The 6,068-nt window shown below is 38.0% G+C and overlaps 1 pseudogene; it reads left to right on the top strand.

Annotated features, from left to right (window-relative positions):
* The first annotated feature begins 4,946 nt into the window (after positions 1-4,946).
* Positions 4,947-5,758, top strand: LOC113920195 (annotated as a pseudogene).
* The last annotated feature ends 310 nt before the right edge of the window (positions 5,759-6,068 follow it).

Here is a 6,068-nt window from a genome sequence, read left to right as displayed (position 1 = left end):
AAAAAACAAAAAACAAAAACAATCCAACTTAAAAAATGAACAGAGGAATTTAATGGACAGCTTTCCAAAGATGACACAAAAATGAAAAATAGGCACATGAAAAGGTGTTCAGCATCACTAATCATAAAAGAAATGCAATTGAAAACCATAATGACATATTAGCTCACACCTGTAAGAATGGCTGCCATCACAAAGACAAGAGATAAGTGTTAGGATGTGGAGAAATGGAAACCTTTGTGCACCACAGATGGGAACGTAAATCGATGCAGCCAGTGTGAAAAACACTATGGAGGTTCCTTGAAACTGAAAATAGAACTACCATATGACCCAGCAATTCCACTTTTGAGTATATATCCAAAGGAAACAAAACCACTATCTCAAAGAGACTTCTGCTCCCTCATGTTCATTGCAGCATTATTTGCAATAGTTAAGACATGGAGACAACTTACTTGTCAACCTAAGTACACAGATTAATGGATAAACAAAATGTGGCATATTTATACAATAGAATATTATTCAGCCATTAAAAAAAGAAAACCTGTTATTTGCAACATGGATTGACCTCGGGAGGATTATGGTAAGTGAAATAAGTCAGCCAGAAAAAAAAAGATACTGTATGATCTCACTTACATGTGCAATCTCAAAACTATACTCATAGAAACCGAACAGATTGGTGGTTGCCAGAGGCAAGGAGTTGAGGAGGGAGAAATGGGTGAAGGTCGTCAAAAGGCACAAAATCCAGTTATCAGATATGTAAGTTCTAGGGATATAATGTATGCCATGGTGACTATCATTAACAATACTGTATTGTGCATTTGAAAGTTTCTAAGATTGGATCTTAAAAGTTCTCAGTACAAGAAAAAAATTATAGCTATGTGAGGTGATGACAGTTAACAAAAGTTATTGTGGTAATCATTGAGCAATATATACATATGTCAAATCATTATGTTGTACAACTTTACTACAATATTATATGTCAACTATATCTCAATAAAAATGGAAAAAAATAAATTTCATTCCCTTCTTTTTAAAACTGTCTTTTTAAAACCACAATCTTGGGGCACCTGGGTGGCTCAGTTGGTTAAGTGTCTGCTTTTGGCTCAGGTCATGATCTCAGGGTCCTAGGATTGAGCCCCGTGTAGGACTCCCTGCTCATCAGGTTGTCTGCTTCTCCCTCTGCCCCTGCCACCCCCGCCACCCCACTCATGCTCATTCTGTCTCTCTCTCTCTCTCTCAAATAAATAATTTTTTAAAAAATAAAACCACAATCTCCTATGTCCCCTCACATCAATCGTCCACTTAAGTGTAGATTTTTCTAGCAGAAAACTTACTTCCCAAAATGCATTTCTTGTTTCTCTCACCCGCTGTATGAGCAGATGTTCTAGAGTCCCTTAGCTAAAACTGAGTTCCAGGTGGGCCTATCGATTATTCACTTAGTTCTCCAAAGACAACTGGAAACACAATGGTGTGGTTTATCTCGAGCAGGACTTTTTTGGTCAAATGGATTTTTGTGTTGTTAGAAAGCATTTGCTCCAGTTGGCTATTCTAGAAATTGTTCTATGACCATGAAATTTTCCATAGAATGAAATAACTTACAGAGGATTCAAGTGTGTGAAAGATGCCTTACTTTGCAGAAAACCATTAGGGACCACATAGATGGTTCATTTTACCTCCCATTCTGTGTTTTATGTAACTATGACTCTGTTTCCCTGAGGAGATAAGAAAATACCAAAAATTAAATTTGAGTGTCAGCTAAACTAAAACTCATGGAAGCTTTTCATGAGTTTTAGTTTCAAGAGCTGGGTGCTCTTGATGGGATGCTTTCTCTGTCTCATTAAATCACAAAGAAGGAAGCAGATTATAATGCACCATATTCAAGCCAATGAATTCTGTAAAAGTCCATAAGGAATAAACAGGGAAACATTCATACCATTCTACTCTGGTCTCAAATTATACTCAGTCATCTTTGCATTATGCCTTACATATCATTTTTAACTTGTGGGTTACTTTATAAATTAAAAATTAAAAAATGATTCAAAATACTATTACAAAAAGAAAGAACAGTAGCATATTCCTTCCCCAAAATAATTCTCTGAGACACATGATTTTCTCTATCTCATTGACCTCACTTCTACTGATGGCCTAACATGTTTTATATTCATCTTAAATATGAATAGAAAGGCGTTCAGATTTGCAAGGAAATGAAATTTGGGATACTCTGCTAAAAATCTTCCTTTTTTTTTTTTTTTTTTTCTTTAAGCCACATGGCTCCTGGGCAAAGCCCCTTTGATGTCCTGGTAAAGATCTTCCAATAAATCTGGGACTGGAAACAACTAGGATAGATCTTAATTCTATCTAAATCTATCACCGAACAAGAGAGATTTTAGGTTTTCCCAGGCTATGAGGTAATATTCTGGGAAAGCTGGAAGTTTCCCTGACCCCGCCTCAATAATAACCAATATGCCTAGGAGACCCTAGGAGACCTGGACCCTTTGTAAGTTTAAGGCTGCTACTTCAGATCGACCAGAACTGATTAGCCAGATAACTAGCCCAAGCGAGAAAGACTTTTGCTCATTGTCTGATTTGTCATGTTAGCAATGAAAGCTGTATTATATAAGTGCATAATAGCATTTATGTCTTTTTTATACTCCCTTGTATAAATCCATTGTAAATTGCAGGTGACTGCTAACAAGCCCAGGAGTAACCCCAGTGTGTTTCACACACTTGATCAATCCTAGTATTTGTGAGATTAACTCCATAAAATATTGCTTACAGACCATTCCTATAGACCACACAATATTCATCCTGTGCAGCTGACCTGCAGACCCTGGATCTCTACTATCCCACAGGCAAAATGGTTCTCTTTCTCTGAGACAAAATCATAGTCAACTTTCTCACTTTGTGTTGTCTTTCTAGACTTAAACAACTAAAGCCACTGGATTTGTGCCTTCAGAATCTTAAGGTCTTTATTTCCACTCTCTACCAGTCAAGGTTGCTGCCAGTCTCCTTCATATGTTTCATTTTCCTTTCGTGAATTTTCAGCACAGAGAAGAGGTTTGACGTAACAAATGATGCATCATCTTTTACTAAGGGTAATTTGACTTCCCCGTGATCTAATGATATCAAATGTACTAGGAGGCTATTACAATGACTCTGTGCCAAATATGTTGTCTTAGAGTTGATATTACTGTTTATGAATTTAAATTTTAGATCATATACTGAAATATGACTTAAGATTAAAGTTGGCTTTATGTATGCTATTTTTCTGAGGTTAAATTATTACAATCCAGCATGAAAGAAAAAATGTTTTATTGACTCAGTTATATATCTAATCTTGAGGCTTAAACTCAAGAATTGACATAAAAAATCATCACATATATTGGTGTGGTGGTATATGTGCAAAGAGAACTATTTCAAAGTCAGATTTATTTAGGAATTTAGAACTTAAGACATTTAAAAAGATTCTAAAGATACATCAATACTTCCAAAATAATATGCACGTATATGAAATTATATATAAATGTATGCACAGACATACATTTTGATTACAAGCTCCTTGAATAAAAATGTCTTTTATATGTGCTTATGTGTGAATATATATGTGCATGATTGTAAATATATATGTATATAGAGAGATGGAGTATCATGATGTTTAAATTATAGAGTAAATTCAGTCCCTATGCATTTGTTGAATATGATTAAGTAAAATTTTCAGACATAGGAACAAAAGATTTTATATTTATCTTTAAAATATTTTGAATTTTTTTTTCAAAATATTTTCTCCATTACAAGAATGCAGCCTTTTACAAAAGAAATGTGTCTGAAGGGTAATGGCCTAAAGCCACCAGTCCAATCTCATCCAAGACTGTTATAAAACTAATTACATCTTTTGCATATGTGTGTGTGTGTGTGTGTGTGTGTGTGTGTATACTATGCACACATCCACTCTTAGGTTGTAGTACCCAGTGAAGATAACTGAGGGAGAAGGTACTAAAAAAACAAACAAGCAAACCTTTCTCTTTTTGATGGGAAAAACAGAAATGATATTTTTCCTATTTTCAAGAGCCTAATATTGATATTTATATATTATTTTTTTTCTGTTCCAGGTAAAGGAAGCAGCTATTCTGTGAGTTAGGAAAGGAAGGCAAGGGTCTTCCTTTAATTCACTGTTAGAGTAGTGTTAAGGAAATAGACTACCTCTGTCTGCCAAAGAAAGGATTTTGGCTTCTAAATGATAAGCAATCCAGCAATGCTTTGACACTGTAACTCTGAAATTTTAAGACATTGCTAGCCAAGAGTTGCAATCTCAAATTTAGGATAAATCAAAGAAAAGCTTAAGTATCAATGAGAAAGGTAATGGCACATGCCATGAATATTCTTTTTTTGTTTGTGTGAAAATTCCTCTAATAATGCCAAGTCAAAATACACCATGGCAATGCAGTGAGGGAAATATAGTGTCTTTTTTTTTAAGATTTTATTTATTTATTCATGAGACACAGATTGAGAGAGAGAGAGAGGGAGGTAGAAGCAGAGGCAGAGGCAGAGGCAGAAGCAGGCTCCCATGGAGCAGGGAGCCCAATGTGGAACTTGATCACAGGACCCTGGATCACGTTCGGAGCCGAAGGCAGATGCTTAAGCAACTGAGTCACCCAGGTGCCCAAAATATGGTGTCTTTAATAAGTAGTTGTGGGACAATTAATATCCATCTGAGGTGTGTAGAAGTATCTTGACTTTCTACCTCATACCATAAACAAAAAGTAAATTCTACATGGTTTTTAGATGTAATGTGGAAAGTAAAGCAATAAAACATATAGAAAAAAACACAGGGAACATCTTTGTAACCTCACAGTAAACAAAGATTTCTTAAACAGCACATTAAAAACACCAACAAGAAAAAATGATAATTTTAATTATGTTAAAATTACTCTGGCTCTCTCCTCCAGCAACCCAAGATGCCAAAAGGGAAGAAGGCGAAGGGGAAGTAGGTGGCCCTGGCCCCTGCTGTCATTAAGAAGTAGGAGGCCAAGAAGGTGGTCAATCCCCTGTTCGAGAAGAGGCCCAAGAATTTTGGCATCATTCAGGACATCCAGCCCAAAAGGGACCTCACCCACTTTGTCAAATGGCCCCGCTACATCCTGCTGCAACAGCAAAGGGCTATTCTCTATGAACGTCTAAAAGTGCCTCCCATGATTAACCAGTTCACCCAGGGCTTGGACCCCCAGACAGCTGCTCAACTGCATAAGCTGGCTCACAAGTACAGACCAGAGACAAAGCAGGAGAAGAAGCAGAGATTGTTGGCCCGGGCTGAGAAAAAAGCTGCAGGCAAAGGGGATGTCCCCACTAAGAGGCCACCCGTCCTTTGAGCTGGGGTTAACACTGTCACCACCTTGGTGGAAAACAAGAAGGCTCAGCTGGTAGTGATGAGGATGCACATGATGTGGATCCCATTGAGCTGGTGGTTTTCCTGCCTGCCCTGTGTCCTAAGATGGGGGTTCCCTACTGCATTATCAAGGGGAAGGCCAGGCTGGGGTGTCTGGTCCATAGGAAGACCTGCACCACTGTTGCCTTCACACAGGTCAACTCAGAAGACAAAGGAGCTCTGGCAAAGCTGGTGAAAGCCATCAGGACCAATTACAATGACAGATAGGATGAGATCCGCTGCCTCTGGGGAGGCAACGTCCTGGGTCCAAAGTCTGTGGCTCGCATCACCAAGCTGGAAAAGGCAAAGGCTAAAGAACTGGCCACCAAACTGGGCTGAGTGGACGCTGTTGAATTTTCTGTACATAAAAGTAATAAAACGTTGTCTTTCATCCAGTGTCAAAAAAGTTAATTACTCTGCTTATTAAAAGAGATGATTAAGGATAAAAAAGCAAGCCCAGAGAGTGGGAGAAGACATTTATGCCACATATATTCAATGAAGGACTTGTATAAAATTACATAAAAAACTGGGATGCCTGGGTGGCTCAGTCAGTTAAGTGTCTGCCTTCAGCTCAGGTCATGATCCCAAGGTCCTGGGATCAAGCCCCCATCAGGCTCTGGGCTCAGTGGGGAGTCTGCTTCTTTATCTC

The sequence above is a fragment of the Zalophus californianus genome, chromosome 3 (genome assembly GCF_009762305.2).
Source record: "Zalophus californianus isolate mZalCal1 chromosome 3, mZalCal1.pri.v2, whole genome shotgun sequence".
Lineage (NCBI taxonomy): Eukaryota > Metazoa > Chordata > Mammalia > Carnivora > Otariidae > Zalophus > Zalophus californianus.
Note: the sequence above shows the minus strand (reverse complement) of the source record. Positions and strands in the feature narration are given on the sequence as shown.